This window comes from Rana temporaria, chromosome 2, assembly GCF_905171775.1.
Source record: "Rana temporaria chromosome 2, aRanTem1.1, whole genome shotgun sequence".
NCBI lineage: Eukaryota > Metazoa > Chordata > Amphibia > Anura > Ranidae > Rana > Rana temporaria.
In genome coordinates this window covers 463578172-463597063 of record NC_053490.1, presented here as the reverse complement: position 1 = coordinate 463597063, position 18892 = coordinate 463578172, and the positions used below count along the sequence as shown (strand labels likewise).

General features: G+C 48.2%; 1 non-coding gene across 1 annotated transcript; it reads left to right on the top strand.

Annotated features, from left to right (window-relative positions):
• Positions 1–336: 336 nt before the first annotated feature.
• Positions 337–408, top strand: TRNAQ-UUG. Its single transcript has one exon. It is a non-coding gene; the product is annotated as a tRNA-Gln (tRNA).
• Positions 409–18892: the final 18484 nt, after the last annotated feature.

The window sequence follows — 18892 nt, the reverse complement described above, 5'->3', positions numbered from 1 at the left end:
ATAATATTTTAGCATTACTGAGTCCTGTCCCTAAACATTGGCCTATCTAATCCTTACAAGTGGTTCTGGCAATGCGCTGTGTGTGCGCATAGAAGCAATTACATGACCTCTGCTAATTTGCACATTTGCAAATCCGGGTAGCGGTCCATTTGCTCACCAGGTTGCTCTGAGCTAAAATTTTGGGGATTTAGACAGCCGAGAGTGCTCGGTGGGTGTGGGGAGGGATGTATACAAGGTAATAAAGAGAAATAAAAATATAAAATCCTGAGTTGGAGAGTTTTGTAGTTGGGGGGGACATATTTACAGATGTAGGTGTTAAAAAATTGAAGAGTTAGAGGTCCCATGGTGTAATGGTCAGCACTCTGGACTTTGAATCCAGCGATCTGAGTTCAAATCTCAGTGGGACCTTTTTTGGAGACTCACCATTCTTTTCTGTTCTGAGAATAAAGTTGTGTATGGCAGGATAAGGCCTCTCAAACTTTTGGCTAAGATCAAGTGTAGTATCTGTCCTTATTATTTTCCAGTAGGGGTGCTCCACCATTGTTATGGCTTGATGGTTTCTGTATAATACCCCTGCTGGTATGATAAGGGTCCTGAGGGATCTTCCCGTGACAAATTTAAACTGAGGCACTCACTGGGTGAGGTGGGACACAGGAGTAAATCCCTAATAGAGGAACCAGAGGGTCAGCTATTTGGTTCCTTCCTCCCCTACCTTGGGGGTCTCTCTTCATGAGAGCTTTCTCCCTAGTACACGGGGTCAGCTTAAAGGGGTTGTAAAGGATTTTTTTTTACCTAAATAGCTTCCTTTACCTGAGTGCAGTCCTCCTTCACTTACCTCATCCTTCCATTTTTCTTTCAAATGTCCTTATTTCTTCTGAAAAATCCTCACTTCCTGTTCTTATGTCTGTAACTACACACAGTAATGCAAGGCTTTCTTCCTGGTGTGAAGAAAGCCTTTTGAGGGGGAGGGGGCGAGCAGGAGTGTCAGGACGCCCACTAACACACAGCTTCTTTCTCTATCTGCAAAGTAGAGAGTGTCCTGACTTGCCTGCTCGCCCCCTCCCCCTCAAGAGGCTTTCTCCACACCAGGGAGAAAGCCTTGTATTACGGTGTGTAGTTACAGACAGAAGAACAGGAAGTGAGCATTTCTCAGAAGAAATAAGGACATTTAAAAGCAAAATCGAAGGATGAGGTAAGTAAAGGAGGACTGCACTAAGGTAAAGGAAGCTATTTAGGGAAAAAAATGTTTTCCTTTACCACCCCTTTAAGCTGATCATGAGGAGAGGGGTCCACAGGCAGAGAAGTATCTAGTGAAAATGGTGTGGTGACCGGGGAGGGTGAGCCCCACGGCCACACACATGCGCTTGATGGTTAGCTACTTGGTTCTTGGGGCTAGGAGCCCAGGGTCAGGTGGTATTAACCCTTAGTGAGGGCCAGATGGTATTAACCCTCTCTGTCACGTGACGCCACTGTAGTCTTGGAATACCCCGGGAAACTACAGCTCCGGGGGCCTCCGTATCCCCGCTAGTTAGGATGGTAATAACACAGTCCACAACAGGGGTTAAAACAACGAAGGCTTTACTGGCATGAAGGCAGGTGTCAAAATCTTCACAGCTTTAAACAGTGTCACAAAATATTCTGCAGGCAGTCTCTAGAGCGGGCATCACTAAATGGCGGCCCGCGGTCCGCGTCCGGCCCGAGCTGCTGCTCTTCACGGACCGCGGCGATCGCGCCATCTAGTCGGCGCTTTTGTCCCCAGCCTCCTCCGCTATCATTAGCAGAGTAGAGGAGCGGGAGGCGGGACAATTCTGGACTGGGGGCGAGACCAGAGAGGTAGCCGCCTGTCACGTTAATCAGGATTTGATTGGCTGCTAGGAGGCAGTCCTAGCAGCCAATCACCAGTTCACTGAAAATTCAACCCGGCAGCTCCCGCGCCCCTCCCAGTGCTGCTGTGCCTTCAGTTCGCGATTGTCCCGCCTCCTGCTCTCCGCTCTGTGAAAGGTAGGGGTGGAGAGGGAAGGGAGGAAAATATATCTAAATGTGATGGATGGATGGGGGGGGCAGTGCTGTGTGTGTGGGGGGGGCAGTGCTGTGTGTGTGGGGGCAGTGCTGTGTGTGTGGGGGCAGTGCTGTGTGTGGGGGGGGCAGTGCTGTGTGTGTGTGGGGGCAGTGCTGTGTGTGTGGGGGCAGTGCTGTGTGGGGGGGGGCAGTGCTGTGTGTGTGGGGGCAGTGCTGTGTGTGCGGGGGCAGTGCTGTGTGTGCGGGGGCAGTGCTGTGTGTGTGGGGGCAGTGCTGTGTGTGTGGGGGGGGGGAGTGCTGTGTGTGCGGGGGCCGTGCTGTGTGGGGGGACAGTGCTGTGTGTGGGGGGACAGTGCTGTGTGTGTGGGGGCAGTGCTGTGTGTGCGGGGGCAGTGCTGTGTGTGCGGGGGCAGTGCTGTGTGTGTGGGGGCAGTGCTGTGTGTGTGTGGGGGCAGTGCTGTGTGTGTGGGGGGGGCAGTGCTGTGTGTGTGGGGGCAGTGCTGTGTGTGCGGGGGCAGTGCTGTGTGTGCGGGGGCAGTGCTGTGTGTGCGGGGGCAGTGCTGTGTGTGTGGGGGGGGGCAGTGCTGTGTGTGCGGGGGCCGTGCTGTGTGGGGGGACAGTGCTGTGTGTGTGGGGGCAGTGCTGTGTGTGTGTGGGGGCAGTGCTGTGTGTGTGTGGGGGCAGTGCTGTGTGTGTGTGGGGGCAGTGCTGTGTGTGTGGGGGCAGTGCTGTGTGTGTGGGGGCAGTGCTGTGTGTGTGGGGGCAGTGCTGTGTGTGCGGGGGCAGTGCTGTGTGTGTGGGGGGGGGGGGCAGTGCTGTGTGTGTGTGGGGGCAGTGCTGTGTGTGCGGGGGCCGTGCTGTGTGGGGGGACAGTGCTGTGTGTGGGGGGACAGTGCTGTGTGTGTGGGGGCAGTGCTGTGTGTGGGGGGGGCAGTGCTGTGTGGGGGGGGGGCAGTGCTGTGTGTGTGGGGGCAGTGCTGTGTGTGTGGGGGCAGTGCTGTGTGTGCGGGGGCAGTGCTGTGTGTGCGGGGGCAGTGCTGTGTGTGGGGGGACAGTGCTGTGTGTGGGGGGACAGTGCTGTGTGTGGGGGGACAGTGCTGTGTGTGGGGGGACAGTGCTGTGGGGGGGACAGTGCTGTGTGTGGGGGGGCAGTGCTGTGTGTGTGTGGGGGCAGTGCTGTGTGTGTGGGGGCAGTGCTGTGGGGGGTAGTTCTGTGGGGGGGGCAGTGCTGTGTGTGGGGGGGGCAGTGCTGTGTGTGGGGGGGGGCAGTGCTGTGTGTGGGGGCAGTGCTGTGTGTGTGGGGGCAGTGCTGTGTGTGTGGGGGCAGTGCTGTGTGTGGGGGGGCAGTGCTGTGTGTGTGGGGGCAGTGCTGTGGGGGGTAGTGCTGTGGGGGGGACAGTGCTGTGTGTGTGTGGAGGCAGTGCTGTGTGTGTGCGGGGGCAGTGCTGTGTGTGCGGGGGCAGTGCTGTGGGGGGGACAGTGCTGTGTGTGTGGGGGCAGTGCTGTGTGTGTGGGGGCAGTGCTGTGTGTGTGGGGGCAGTGCTGTGGGGGGGACAGTGCTGTGTGTGTGGGGGCAGTGCTGTGTGTGTGTGGGGGCAGTGCTGTGTGTGTGTGGAGGCAGTGCTGTGTGTGTGTGGGGGCAGTGCTGTGTGTGCGGGGGCAGTGCTGTGTGTGTGGGGGCAGTGCTGTGTGTGTGGGGGCAGTGCTGTGTGTGTGGGGGACAGTGCTGTGTGTGTGGGGGCAGTGCTGTGTGTGTGTGGGGACAGTGCTGTGTGTGTGGGGGCAGTGCTGTGTGTGCGGGGGCAGTGCTGTGGGGGGTAGTGCTGTGGGGGGGACAGTGCTGTGTGTGTGGGGGCAATGCTGTGTGTGGGGGCAGTGCTGTGTGTGGGGGGGGGGGTAGTGCTGTGTGTGGGGGGGCAGTTCTGTGTGTGGGGGGATGTGTGATAGGACAATACTGTGTGGGGTGATATGTGAAGGGGGTAATACTGTGTGGGGGGATATGTGAAGGGGGGCAGGGCTGTGGTGGGGAAGATGTGAAGGGGACAAGCAGCTGTGCACAAAATGTGGTGCTGCACAGTAAACGTGAAGGGGTACCATTGACTCCTAAATGCACTGAAATGCAAGGTGCAATTTCCCGCACATAAACGCAGCATGCAGTTTCCATGCGGCTGCATTTTTAAAAAAGATGCCAGGACCTTTTTCCAGCAGAAAACTCAGGCACAGCAACCCATTCAAACGAATTGTGTGTCGCGTCTGCACCCCTGGGCTGTGATGTAAAGAATCAGAGTAATTGCACAAAACTGCGATTCGGACCTCCGCTTGAAGAAAATTTTACTAATCGGACCTCAGTAAATTTTAATTCAATACCCCTGCTCTAGAGGATCACACGGCTGATAATGCTTGAGCTTAGTTGATCATATATATACTCGGCTGCAAAAGCGCCGGATTAGTAATTCAGGGCCTATGCTTAACTAGGCTGAAAAATAGGTACACTTACTGAAGTGTCTGTAGACTTGAGGCTGTTCGCCGGAATAACGGATTGATCCGATAAATGAGCTGAAGTACTGGTTCTGTAATGTTTAGGGATACTCCACTCTTTGTTGTATTTTCTCCTGAACTGGAGGCTTCTGGCCTACACTGCTTCTCTGACTGTGTTTTGCTCTGCCAGGAACTCTGTGTAGTCTAGACTGGCTTAAACAGGAAGTACAATCCCTTATAAGGGCCTGTTTAGACTGAAGCCTATTGGTTGAGAGCTGTGGATCATAGAGACTGACCTGTAGTATAACACAACACAATAAGGTATTGTCTAGCATTTAGTCCTCCCGACTCTAATACACTCTGACTGAACATGAGATGGTAATACACTCTGACTGAACATGAGATGGTTGACTAAACCCCTTAAAGCTATACACACCTAATAAACGTATTATCAACCATAACAGTATAAATCACATCATAACTAGCTGAGTCCCTGCAGGGGAGACCCCACAAGCCGAGGGCCTCAATCTGACAGGGCCTACAGCAAATACCTGTACTGGGACACCACAATGGTGCCTATGGAAAGCACTAAAACTGCGCCCCTGTCAAAACATTTGAAACCCATCTTTCAGATAACCTTAACAAAGAAAAAACAGCTAACAAAACTACAAGTCAAGCGCTTTAATTACCCCTTTCACCAGAGTCAATAGCGTTACATCTTATATCACAGTTCCCCCCTTAGAGTTCCCAGAGAGCCCCCCTTACATCAGAATCCACAGAGTTCCCCTTCACACTGGGAAATCTGATCTAAAGAATGCTGTGGACTCTGGGGTCATCTTTATATACACTGTATTGGGGGGGGGGGGGGGTGGACTCTGACACAAAGGGGATCTCTGCCGACTGGGATGTAGGGGGGCCTCTGATGTGAGGGGGTATCTGGTTATCACAGAGTCCAGAGATGCCACTTACATCAGCGTTCCCCTTTACCCCATATTCTGCAGAGTTCCCCCTTAAAGCAGTGTGCCAGACAATAAGTATTTTTAGACAGGGGTCAGGTCAGCCATGGCAGCCCTGTAACAGCACAGAGCCTTTTACTTTATATGACCAGCCTCCCTCCACAGTATGTGTGAGAATTTCCCCACCTCCATGGGACTACAAATTCCAGCATAGTAGGCTGTGCTCTTATTTCTCTGCTACTCCCCAGTCCCCCACACACAGTGTGACTGAGAATGATGACTGCACTGATATACAAGAGGATACCCTCTCTCACTGCCTGCTGCAGTGCATACTTGCCAACTGTCCCGTTTTTAAAGGGACAGTCCCGTCATTTGGGACCTAGTCCCTGCTAATTTAGCCTGCCGGGACTTGTCCCGGCTAGTGGAGAAAGCAGGTGCGGCTTTCAGAGTTGTAAAACAACAGTCAGAGCGGCCTGCTGGTGTCTGTCGTCCGATTGGCTAATTCGGATGGTGGGCGGCGCTGTCTGTGTGACATCACCAGCTCTGCCCCCTAGCCTCCTGTTGATTTCCTCCCTTCTCTGGACAATGTGGAGGTGACCCCTCCCCTCCTGTGCTCTTTCCCTCGGGTCCCCTCCTCTCCAGTTCTACTGCAAAGTTAGTGGCGTCTGTGCTGCTGAGGCTTCCACTACTCAGCTAACAGGTAACCTTTCAGGCATGATTACACAGTTCTAGCTGTGAAGACAACTGTTCTTCCTGATTCTTTTTTTTATTAAGGACTTCTTAAGATGAGGCACAGACATCTGTGGCTCCCATGCAGGGCTATCTTATCAGCATGGGGATGCATGAGCATTGTGTACATCCCTGTGCCAGCACCCCATTCATTTCTACTGGGACATGAGGTTGCATTCACATAGCCTCTGTATTCTAATATGACATGCAGGTTTGGGTCCCAAAAGAAATGAATAGAACACTGGCACAGGGATGCACACAATGCACAACAGAGCCTTGCACATGGGCACACATGTCTGAATGGGCCTAAACAACTCCTGTGCATGGAGGCTTAATGGGTTCCCCAGCTCCCCAGGCATCAGAAAACAGGGATTTTACACATGAGCTACTAAGTCTGGACATGAATGGAAATCCAGCTGGTTCACCAAGGACTGGATGAGTTTCAATCCATCTATGGCCATTCCTGCTAAAGAGAAGTCACTATAATACGATCATTTTCTCTCAAACCAGCTTGTTGGAAATGTTTCCTTTGATCTCCAGCGCTAATCAATGTATTCTAACCACCATCAAAATGCAATGTCTCTGTGGAGAGGATTCCTTCATCCACCTTGCTTGTGTGGATGAGAAGATCTGCTCAGTTTTTTTCAATCAGACACTAACTGATCAAAAAAAATCCATCTATGGCCAGCTTACCATTCACTATACAATCTGATTGTATAGTATCATTTGGATCTACCACAAACTATGTTGTACAAGGGCTTACCTGATTGGATACTACCAATTGGATAATGAATTGTTTAGGTTTGTCCTCATATTACAAAGTTTTGGTAAATTGAAGCGAGATTGTACAATTTCTGCACAATCAGATTGTAAAGTGTATGCTCACCTTTACTGTTCATGTGGAGGAGCACTAAGAATGACAAATGTTTTCGCTGACACATTGTCTAAAGCTGGGTACACACTATTATTTTTTTTTTTTTTTTGTTCAGCCTGCTGGAAGAAAAAACGAATAGATCCCTGCATGCACAAAAACAAGGTGGATTCAGAAACCCCCCTCTCCACTCTGTGCTATTGTACTCTGACAGCAGGACTCCTCCACTGATCAGAATACAATGATCAGCGCTGCAGCCCGCTGATCAAAAGAGGATTTCCAGCCGGACCATTTGACAGAAGCCAAGGTCAGCTTCAGCTAGTTCTTAAGCTCCATTTACAAGCTTCAGAAATCACCCTTGGGAAGCTATTATTGCTATTACTCCTTATTGGCTGTAAACCAAGCCATCATCAAAGCAATTGAATTGGCTCTGTGTGTGTGTAATACTGGTGCACCCCGCACCAATACAAATGTTTTGGTGCGATGTACATGCTTTAACTAGCTCCGCCTGCGGAGGGCGGCATTGGAGAACCCGGCCTTGGGGCGGCAGAGGGAGTAAATCCAGGCCTGGGCGCATGCACGCGCCTGGAGCATCCCCCCCCCTCCTCAGCCGGGTCACGTGACGTCGTGACAAGCTCAGCCGAGACGACTCACACATCAGCCGCCCGCCCGCATATCTCCCCCGCAGATAACGCGGCGGTCCAGTCAGCCCAAGTACAGCGGCCTCAGCGGCACAGGCACTGTCTGGTGTGCACTGCCAGGTGAGCCGGCGCGTGTTTTGACTGAACTGAATTGGACCTCTATGCTGTGGGTGACTGAGGTGTCCTCCATGCTGACCTAGTATGTAACCCTTCACTGACTGATCTGGTTAATGTGTCCCATGTTCTATCACCCATAGCTTAAATCTGTCATTATAGGAATCTGAGCAATAGTCCAATTGTATTCATAACTCCAGATCAGTCCTATTCCCTCACCTATAATAACCTCCTCGCTGGGCTCACACGTGTGCGATCACAGACATCGCATGTGATTTGCACCGCATTGCTGTGCACATCATATGCAATGTCTTTGCGATGCAAATTCAGCCATTCAAACTGTATGCCTGAAATCGCATTTACACCAGAATGGTGCAGGACTCTTTTTTTGGTCCTCACTGAAATCAGATCTCATGGGTGTGACACTTCTGGGTGTAAACACCCATGCGATCCGATTCCTGCACCATTTTACAGTTTACACAGCAATCTGAGAACCAATCGGGGGGTGTCATTGGCTTTCTATTGACACTAGCAGCGGTTCACAGATGTCAGTGTGAACTGTCTGGTGCGATTCGGGAACCTGCACAGGATTTGCAGGCTTTCTCACATCACACCAGTGTATACCCAGCCTTAATCATTTCACTAGATTTCTATTTTTTATTTGTTTATTTTTTTAGAATTTTTAAAACAGTTTTTCAATGGATATTGAGCACAGGTTCACACTGACAGGAGGAATTAAATTGTGCACGTTCAGCTGAACTCACACCATTTCACTCCCATAGGTCAGTCCCAACTTCAGAGGCGATTTCAGAGACATCTGTGTGGGTTGCGGCACAGATGTCTATGGAAATTGCACCCCGAAGTCGGCAAAAGTAAAGAAACTACTTTTAGGACTGGTGCAGCCAAATCGCTTCAATACGAATCTAGGCTGAATAATCATTAATCCTTGGGTAGCAGAAATGTTGTAAGTTATGTTGTGTTTGTGTCAGCTAATAATGCATTTAATGTATTTTTAGCAAAATATTGCTGCAATATTTTCTGTGGGGGATCCATCTGATGCTGCCATTCTTGCCTCGGCTCCTGTATGCTGGTAATCAAGATTATAGAAGATAAGTGTGCTATGTTTAATTAATTGGGATCTTTGCAGTTTAACTAATTCCTGAGCCTTGCACTCTGTACAACGCACTCCTGAGCCTTGCACTCTGTACAACGCACTCCTGAGCCTTGCACTCTGTACAACGCACTCCTGAGCCTTGCACTCTGTACAACGCACTCCTGAGCCTTGCACTCTGTACAACGCACTCCTGAGCCTTGCACTCTGTACAACGCACTCCTGAGCCTTGCACTCTGTGCATAGCAGGCACCTGAGTCTTGCACTCTGTGCATAGCAGGCGCCTGAGCCCTGCACTCTGTGCATAGCATCCCCCTGAATCCTGCACTCTGCGCATAGCATCCTCCTGGACCCTGCACGTAGCACCAGCATACATGGGGCACACTGACCACCAGCATACAGAGGGGACACACTGACCACCAATATGCTGGGCCAGTGGTTACCAGTATACAGAGGAAATAACAAATCAAGTAAAACAACCATACAACCCAAAAAAAAAACTCAAAAGCAATAAGAGAATCTTGTCAGCTAGTTCACTCATCTAACACGAATCAATAAAAAGCAAAAAAATGCAGCACTGCTCAACACTTCATCTATAAAATTGTACAAATGGACTTATAAGTGTAATGGTAAAACCTATAAATGAATATCCAGTGCAAATCAATCAATGTATTGCAATATAGTAGTGATGGTGTCACCCCCTCTGCAAATGGTAGAAAACATTGCAGAGATGCAATGTGCAAATAGTGGTGAAACCCCCTATATATAATCCTAATAAAATATGTACATCAATTGTACATTTTATTATGATTTTGCACATTGCAGCTCTGCAATAAGTCCTACCTTCTGCAGAGAGGGTGACACCATCACTACTATGTCCTAATACACGTATTGATTTGCATCTCTGTTATTATTGTATGTAGGGGGTTTCACAATTATTTGCACATTGAAGCTCTGCAATTTCTCTAAATATTTTTGCAGAGGGGGAGGGGTGACACCATCACTACTATATTGCAATACATTGGTTGATTTGCACTGGATATTATTTTATGGGTTTTACCATTGCACTTATAAGTATATTTGTAGAATTGTATAAAGGAAGTGTAGAGTTGTGTAGCGGCTTGCCAACCGCCGCACGACGAGAATGGCACGGCTGCGCACATGGGCGTCCAGGTATGTCCCCTTTAAGATGCAGAGCCATTGGTTGCGAGCGCGGCTGCATGTTCGCAAATTGGTTCGGGAGCTTGATAGCTGTGCTGCAAAGTGTCCCTGGAAATTTTTTTCAAATGTTGGCAACTATGGCAGTGCTGCACAAACCCAGCCACTGCCAGAGTCTGTGCCCCCACTACCCCCTTACCAGAGACCAGGGCCACTGTTAGACATCATAGGGCCCCCTTAAGCCTATCTGATGTGGCCCATGACCCCACCCCTGGGCCCATCCCTGGCCCTGCCCTAACTTCAAAAAATAATTCAACTGTCTTCAAGTGATATTTATCATCCCTTGTGATACCTTGGGTAGTGACATATCCTCTTTATGGAGAAATCTGGGGTTTATTAGACCCATTGATCCCTCCTCTGCCCTCCAAGGCTTATTGGCTGCTTTCTTGGCTGGTACCAGCCAGGTGAATGCAGAACTGATACTGGAAGTGATGAAATCTTCATAACTTATGGCCTCAGTTGTCACAGAGGAGAGGAAGAAACTGATGTTCCTCCTCCTTCTTTGTGTGCTGCCAATCCGACCAGATGGAATGGGAGAGCCTTTATTGCCATTAACTACATACAAGCGGGGAGGAGTTGATATTCTAGCAAGCCGAATTAGAAAAAATAATTCTTCCATTTTACAGCCTCCTGGGCCCCTGTGTTTGATCTCATGGGGCTCAAAAAAATATGGATTTAGACTACAAAGGAGCCATGGCCTGCAGGGAGAGGGGAACGCATGAGAAATGTGCCTGCATCTTTTTTTTTCAATCAAGTTTAAAGGATCACTAAAGGAAATCTTTTTTTTAGCTAAATAGCTTCCTTTACCTTACTGCAGTACTGGTTTCATGTCCTCATTGTTCGTTTTTGCTTTGAAGTTGCTGTAATTCTGCGTGATCTCCACACTTCCTGCTTGTCTGGCTCCTTATGAAAAATCTCATGGCAGCTTTTCACTGTGGTCCAAGCTGTGTGTCTAAAACTCCTCAGAACCAATCAGATTAATTTTAAAAACAAAAACACTGCCCTGGATTTGTTTGTTTTTGTTCTGTGGGTCTCTTTACTTCACATAAACATGAAACCAGTTTAAAAACGAAAGTGAAACTACAGGCACATTATATGATTGAATTTAATCTATTTTTAATCATTTTTAAAAGGAATCAGTTAACTTTTATGTCTCTATATCCTGTAAACAGTCATTTCAGCAAAACATTTTTTTTCCTTTAGTGATCCTTTTTAAGTTTATTTTCAAAATAAAGACAGTACAATAGATACAATATAGCAAAGAGTCATTACATTGCATTACACAATGACACTTGTAGTAGTATACTCTTTCTAATAACACCTCGGTCCTGATCAAAAAATCAACCGGCAGTTTGAGATAAAGAATACTGCAAAAAAATAATAAAATCAAAAATTTCTGTAAACCAATCTAACTGAAATTGAGTAATCACTCGGACTTTCTCATCCCCAGTTATCCCCTAACTCACGTTTATATTTACTGTAACTAACAGTATGAATCACACCAAAAATCATAACATTCAATTCTAAGAATATGGTAAATTCATAAATAAATCTCCATCTCTCCCGGTACCACATCTGGTTCAAGGATTTTTCCAGGGATGTATAGCATCACTCCCATCCATTTTTCCAATCCAGTTCCAAAACAATCACTCTTGGTGAATCAGGTGGGAAAAAAATGGAAAAAAAAAACATAGGATGAAAAAATAAACCAAAACCATGGTATACCCATATCCTCGATCCAGGGAAAGAATATTTCGATAGCAAAAAATATTTTCAATCAACTATATTTAAAATATATTTGGGGGATTAACTCCACCTCCAATATTCTCTCCTTAGGCCCCGTACTCACGACCAAACATGTCTGCTGAAACTGGTCCGCGGACCAGTTTCAGCAGACATGTTTGGCCGTGTGCAGGCACGAGCGGACCATTTTCGGGCGGATCGGACAGGTTTCCAGCGGACAACTGTTTCCTGGACTTGCTTTAAAACAGTCCGCTGGAAACCTGTCCCCCCGACATGTACGGTCGTCTGTACAGACCTACCGTACATGTCCGGCCGCCCGCCATCCCTCGCATGCGTCGAATGACTTTGACGCATGCGTGGAAGCATTTAAAAGGCAGGCCCGCCCACGTCGGCGTGTCATTGTCACGGCGACACCGCGTCATCGACGCGGCGACACCGCGGACACGCCCCGCATATTGTTTACGCGCGGAGTTCTGTTCGATGGTGTGTACAGCCATCGAACAGAAGTCCCCGGGCAGACATGTCCGATGAAAACGGTCCGGTTTCATCGGACATGTCTGCTCGTGAGTACAAGGCCTCAGATTCCGAGAATCGAGAAAAAAAATAAGAAAAAATATATATATATATATATATATAAAAAAAAAAATCTTCTATCAGAAATCTCAGTGTACCGACACTGACAAAAGAATGCATTCATATGGATAAAATAGAACCATAAAAGAAAAAGAAAAGAACTAAACCATAAATAACACATTTGTCTAAAGAAATAACCTTGTGTTATTTAAACAATATATAAAAAAATAAATAAAAAAAAATAAAGAAAGAAAGTAAACCAAAAGAGAGGAAGATCCAGAAAAAGGAAATGTGCCTGCATCTTAATCAAGAGGATCAGTCTCAGCATAAGGCACTGGCAGTACAGCCGTCCCTCCTGCTGGGCAGGTGGCCGGGCTCTGCATTTGCACCGATAGGACCTTGAGTCAGAAGGCCTGTGAGGAGACACCTCCTGACTGAGTCCACAGTCCAGGTGTCCTGTCGAGAAATACACCGGCCCGATGCCACCGCTATAGTCCTGGCTATAGCATCCCTGACAGCAGGCGGAGGAGTGATATTCAGCTGTCAGGGCTGCTGTAGCTGGAACTGTAGAGGTAGCATCGGGAAATGCAGCTGCCTGCTTACTCCGCGACCAGTGACTGCACTTACAGGAGTAAGAAATTAGAAATAGTCCCTCTTGCAGCGCTGCCATTGTCCATTAGCAAAGGTGCTGAAAGGAGATCCAGCCTATGCTCGGGAGGAGGGAAGAAGAGACCCTGGTAAGTGCATTTCTGCCCAACCACTCACCAGCGCCCCCTTCATATGGCGCCCATGGCACTTTCCATGGCTGCCATAACCTAGATACGCCCCTGTCCACAGGGCCTTTTGACTAGGTGGTCCTGAGTGTGCATTACCCGCTTTAGGAGTCTTGTGTCTCAGGAAGGTCAGGGAGGGAACCAAAGGCACTTTTGTTCACTTTGTGTTTGAGCACTCATTTTGGGCTCCAAAAAATAAATGTGTCAGGATAAGGTTCAGCTGTATATTGTGGCCCTCTTAGAAAGACTGTGGTATTCTGGAAGGGAACGTGTCTGGGTCTATGTGCAGCCCCAGGTTGGTGTTGGTTGTGGTGGGAAGAACACGGTTTGCACCTCCCAGGTGCCTGAGTGGGGAATGTTCTCCTTAACCACTTAAGGATCGCCGCCAGTAGATATACGTCGGCAGAATGGCACGTACAGGCACATTCACGTACCTGTACGTGTCTGCCTTCCTGCTGGTCGGGGGTCCGGTCGGACCCCACCGGAACTGGCGGCGGTCCGTTTTGCTGTGGGAGCGATCTGGGATGAGGGGGCGGCCATTGGTTTCTGGCCACCCCCTCGCGATCGCTCCCAGCAAATCAGATGCTTCCTTTTCTTGTGTAATGTAAACACAGGCAGAGGAAGTGATGTCACGCTCCACGAGGCAGTCTTTTTGATCGGAGCTGGTGGAGTGAAGACATGTCACGTGAGTTGCACCAACACTACACTAACACCAGTACACATAGGCACACAGTCCACCCCCCAGTCACCCCCAGATCACCCCCCGATCACCCCCACCCCAGCCCCCAGTCACAGTGTCACTAATTGCATTGATCATTTATTTACTGATCACTGCATTTAGTGTCGTTTGTGACTGTAAAAAAGTGTTAGGGACATTAGCTTTAGGCCCCTTTAGGTCCAGGGTAGCCCCCTACCCCCCCTAATAAAGGTTTAACCCCTTGATCGCCCCCCAGTTAACCCTTTCACCCCCTATCGCCAGTGTCACTAAGCGATAATTTTTCCGATCGCTGTATTAGTGTCACTGGTGCTGCTAGGTAGCCAGTTATTTTTTTAAGTTCGGCGCCAGGTTTTTATAGCGTCAGGTACCCCCATATATTCCTTAATAAAGGTTTTAACCCCCTGATTGCCCCCCTAGTTAACCCTTTCACCAGTGATCACCGTATAAGTGTTACGGGTGACGCTGGTTAGTTAGTTTGCTGTTTATAGCATCAGGGCACCCGCCGTATATAACCCAATAAAAGTTTAACCCCCGGATCGCCCGGTGATATCAATAAAATTTTAGCGTCAGTCAGGGTCTGCGTCACCCCAGGCAGCGTTAGGTTAGTGCCAGTAACGCTTACACCCACGCCCAAAGCATACACCCCCCTTAGTGGTATAGTATCTGAACAGATCAATATCTGATCTGATCAGATCTATACTAACGTACCCAGCAGTTTAGGGTTCCCAAAAACGCATTGTTAGTTGGATCAGCCCAGATACCCGCTAGCACCTGCGTTTTACCCCTCCACCCAGCCCAGTCCAGCCCACCCAAGTGCAGTATCGATCGATCACTGTCACTTTCAAAACACAACACACATAACTGCAGCGTTCGCAGAGACATGCCTGATTGCTAACAGTTTTTTTTTAAGCGTTTTCTACATTCGCTGACAGATCAGGTGCTTTTTAACCTGTGAATCCTTACTAGTGTACCACTAAATTTAGAGCCCAAAATGGCAAAGCGAATGTACACTAGTAAAGAGACCTACGAGATTCTGAGTCTGACAGATAGTGAAGAGGAGGTCACGCATCTGTCAGAATCTGGATCAGAATACATCCCCATAGAAGACAGCGGCTCCATGTCAGATAGCTCTGTCGACAAAGTTGTGGTCCCTGCTAAGGGCAGGCGTACCCGACCCCATTCTGATGTTGTTGAGGCGCAAGAACAGCAGGACCCTCGTATGGAGCAGAGAGCCAGTACTAGTGCCGCTATTCCTTCTGGTGAACTGGCAAGCACCAGCAGCCTAGTACACCCTGGTCGTTCATCCAGCACTGCAGTATCACGTGGTGACGTGGCGAGTCCTATAAGTGCAGTTCAAGCTGGCGAGGTGGAAAGCACATGTAGTGTCCCGCTACCACCAAGAAGAAGACAAAGACAGGCCCGTCGTGCCCATAGTGCCCTTCCTGCAAAATTAGCCTATCCTAATTGGGTCCCCACCACTGCAGAACCTGTACTTCCCCCATTCACTGGCCAACCCGGTATTCAGGTGGAAACAGCTGTTTTTTTGTCACTTGATTTTTATTCGCTGTTTTTCACGGAAGACAGATCTATTGTGGACCAGAGTAATTTATATGCTGGTAATTTCATCGCCGCTAATCCCCAGTCCGTCCTTGCCAGAGAATGGAAACCACTTACGGTTTCCAAATTTAAAACCTTTCTAGGCCTTTGCCTCAACATGGGCATACATAAATTTCCTAAGTTGCGGACTTATTGGTCCACAAGTCCACATGACCATAAGCCCGTGTTCTCTGCTTCCATGGCCAGGAAACGATACAAGGCGATCTTGCGGGTTCTTGCATTTCAATGACAATGAACTTTGTCGTCCACGTGGAGACCCTGAATATGACCGGCTCTACAAAATTCGGCCCCTCATAAACCACTTCAACAAATGTTTTGCAGCCATGTATACTCCCTATCAAGTTGTCTGTGTTAATGAGTCCCTAATTACATTTTCTGGCTGCTTGTCTTTCAAGCAGTATCTTCCCGGCAAGCGTGCCAGATACAGGGTCAAGCTCTCTAAGCTCTGTGACAGGGAAGCAGACTATACATGGAGCTTTATGGTTTATGAGGGAAAAGATAGTCAGGTAAAGACAGAGGACTGCCCAGATTACATAGGGAGCGCTGGAAAGATTGTGTGGGACTTGGTGTCACCATTATTCGGTTAGGGGTACCACTTGTATGTGGACAATTATTACACAATAGTTCCACTTTTTAGTCACTTGTTTGATCATCAGATTGGAGCATGTGGCACCGTGCGACCTAATCGCAGACACGACAGTCAAAATTCGTACAGCGGCTGGTGTGGAGAAACCCCTCTGTGTCCACCAATATAATAAAAATGTGGGAGGAGTGGACCTCAACGACCAGTTGTTGGTGCTGTATCATATTGCCCGTAAGGCGAGATGCTGGTACAAAAAAGTGTCTCTGAACTTATTTCAATTGGCTTTACTGAATGCTCATGTTATATACAGAGCTTCAGGACGGACTGGATCCTTCCTTCAATTCCAGGATGAGATTATCATAGAACTCCTGTATCCAAGCGGTTCTACACCTCACCATTCCTAACCAAATGCAGTAAGCCGACTGCATGAGAGGCATTTTCCTTTTGTCCTCGAGAGTACCCCTACCCAACAAACCCCCCCAAAAAGATGTCGTGTCTGTAGCAAGCAGGGATATAGGCGTGACACCCGTTATTATTGTCCCTCCTGTCCTGACAATCCTGGTCTTTGCATTGGGATATGTTTTTTTACGCTTCCACACACGAGTGAAGTTTTAGCGTAGGGTAAAGCATTTCACAGGCTAGGACACACTTACACAGGGTCTCCCAAGATGCCATCGCATTTTGAGAGACCCAAACCTGGAAGCGAAAAGTTGAACAGTTACAGTTACAAAAAAAAAGTAAAAAAAAAAAAATAGTTGTCATTTTATTGTTCTCTCCCTCTCTATTCTCTCTCTATTGTTCTGCTCTTTTTTTACTGTATTCTATTCTGCAATGTATTATTGTTATTATGTTTTATCATGCTTGCTTTTCAGATATTTAATTAACTTCACTGTTTTCAGGTACGCCATTCAGCTGTTGCCCGGATTTATTTATCTTGACAGCAACAGCGTTTGCTCCCATGATACATAAAGCCGGGATTCCAGTGCTGTAGGAGGTGATTTCACCACCACAGTTAAAAAAAGAGCATATATTCCGATGCATGGGGGCATTAGAGGTGGAGGAGCGATTTTGCTCATAATGCCGCGTACATACGGTCGACATTCTGACGGAGGCTTGCCCATTGAAAAGTCCGACCATTTGTACGCAGCATAACTTTTTATGCTGCGTACATACGGTCGAAATTTTGACGGAGGCTTGCCCGTGAAAAAGTCAGACCGTGTGCAAGCGCCATATCTTTTTATGCCGCGTACATACGGTCGAAATTCCGACGGAGGCATGCCTGTGAAAAAGTCCGACCGTGTGCGCGGCATAAATTTTTTGCGGAAGGGGGTGCCCCCATGCTTCGGCATATGTAAATGGTGCATATATGCCCATCATTAGAAGTTGGTGGATGAAGGGAGGTATGCTAATGGTGGGCATACCCACTGATCAATCTCTTTTTTTCGTTCAGTCAAAAGGCTGCATGAAAAAAAAAAAAAAGATTACAATACATGTCCAACAAGAACCATCAACGTATGGTATGTTGCTGGACTTTGAATGGTTATACCAGAATGATGCCTGCGGGTTTAGATGTCGTCGTCGTCGTCGTCGTCGTCGTCGTCGTCGTCGTCGTCGTCGTCGTCGTCGTCGTCGTCGTCGTCGTCGTCGTCGTCGTCGTCGTCGTCGTCGTCGTCGTCGTCGTCGTCGTCGTCGTCGTCGTCGTCGTCGTCGTCGTCGTCGTCGTCGTCGTCGTCGTCGTCGTCGTCGTCGTCGTCGTCGTCGTCGTCGTCGTCGTCGTCGTCGTCGTCGTCGTCGTCGTCGTCGTCGTCGTCGTCGTCGTCGTCGTCGTCGTCGTCGTCGTCGTCGTCGTCGTCGTCGTCGTCGTCGTCGTCGTCGTCGTCGTCGTCGTCGTCGTCGTCGTCGTCGTCGTCGTCGTCGTCGTCGTCGTCGTCGTCGTCGTCGTCGTCGTCGTCGTCGTCGTCGTCGTCGTCGTCGTCGTCCTTTTCAGCCAGCGGTCGGCTTTCATTTAAAAGCAATCCTAGCGGCTAATTAGCCTCTAGACTGCTTTTACAAGCAGTGGGAGGGAATGTGCCCCCCACCCGGATATAAACAGCGCCATTGGGAAATTGGGAAAGCATTTTATCACACCAATCTTGGTGGGGTCAGATGCTTTGAGGGCAGAGGAATAGACCCCAAAGAGCATCTGTCACTAACTATTTCTATCATAGGGCATATTTACATTCCCAGAGATAACAAAAAAAATGGTTAAAAAAATAAATAAAAATATGTAAGGAACAGTTTACAAATAAAATAAAAAAGCTAAATGAATAATAACAAAAAAAAAAGCATCCCTGTCCCCCCCTGCTCTTGCGCAAAGGCGAACACAAGCGTCGGTCTGGAGTCATATGTAAACAGCAATTGCACCATGCATGTGAGGTATCACCGCGAAGGGCAGATCGAGGGCAGTAATTTTAGCAGTAGACCTCCTCTGTAAATCTAATGTGGTAACCTGTAAAGGCTTTTAAAAATATATGTAGTTTGTCGCCACTGCAATTTTAAAGTATGTCGTGTTTGGTATCCATGTACTTGGACTAAGATCATCTTTTTTATTTCATCAATAATTTGGGCAATATAGTGTGTTTTAGTGCATTCAAATAAAAACAAGTGTATTATTTGACACAATTTGCTGGAAAAATAATTTTTTTTTTGCGCAAAGTTGTCACTAAATTATATATTACTTAAACATGCCATATGCATATGTGGAATTAC